A 767-nucleotide genomic window follows, 5' to 3' on the forward strand; every position below is an offset into this window, starting at 1 on the left:
ACATATATATATATATACATATATATACATATATATATAAACTACTACTTGTACTACTATTCCTACTTTGCGGTTTTTCACTTATCGTGGGTCATCAGGGTACGGATCCCCCGTGATAAACGACTACTGTATTCTAAAATATTAAAGTTGATTTTTTTTTTTTTGTTGCTATTGTGAATCCTTACTTTTTATCCAATAATATGCTTGAATCAGATATTTTTCAGGAGAGTTAAAACAGGCTGGGTTTATTTAATATTTTTATTGTACTTTTTTTTATATATATAATTATTTCTACAACCTGTAAATACAATGTGCAAACAGTTCTTCTTCTTTTTCTGTGAGGTTTTACGGCAGCTTACATGTGCAAACAGTTGTCGATCAGATATCAAAGCTTTACGAGCCATCCACACAGGAACAGTGTTTTGTGAATACGCAAATGTGTTTTTTGGTTTCTGTCTTGCACCTACACATAAATTCATTCAACCTTTATTTAGACAGGTAAATCCCAATGAGCCTCGAGGACTCATTTACAAGAGAGACCTGATTGATTAAATGTTTTAGCAACCCCGAAACTGTATTTTTAAAAATGGGTTCTAGAGTGGATTTTCTTTTTTTTTTATTCAATTCAATTCAATTGAGTTGATTATATAGCACCAAGTCACAATAGAAGTTCTCCCAGGGCACTGTAACGAAACAATACCATTTTAAATACCCATTTGTGTTTTTGTGTAAACAGCCAAAATGCAACCTTTTAAAAACAATACTTT

Source organism: Nematolebias whitei, chromosome 1 (genome assembly GCF_014905685.2).
Source record: "Nematolebias whitei isolate Nwh7 chromosome 1, NemWhi1, whole genome shotgun sequence".
NCBI lineage: Eukaryota > Metazoa > Chordata > Actinopteri > Cyprinodontiformes > Rivulidae > Nematolebias > Nematolebias whitei.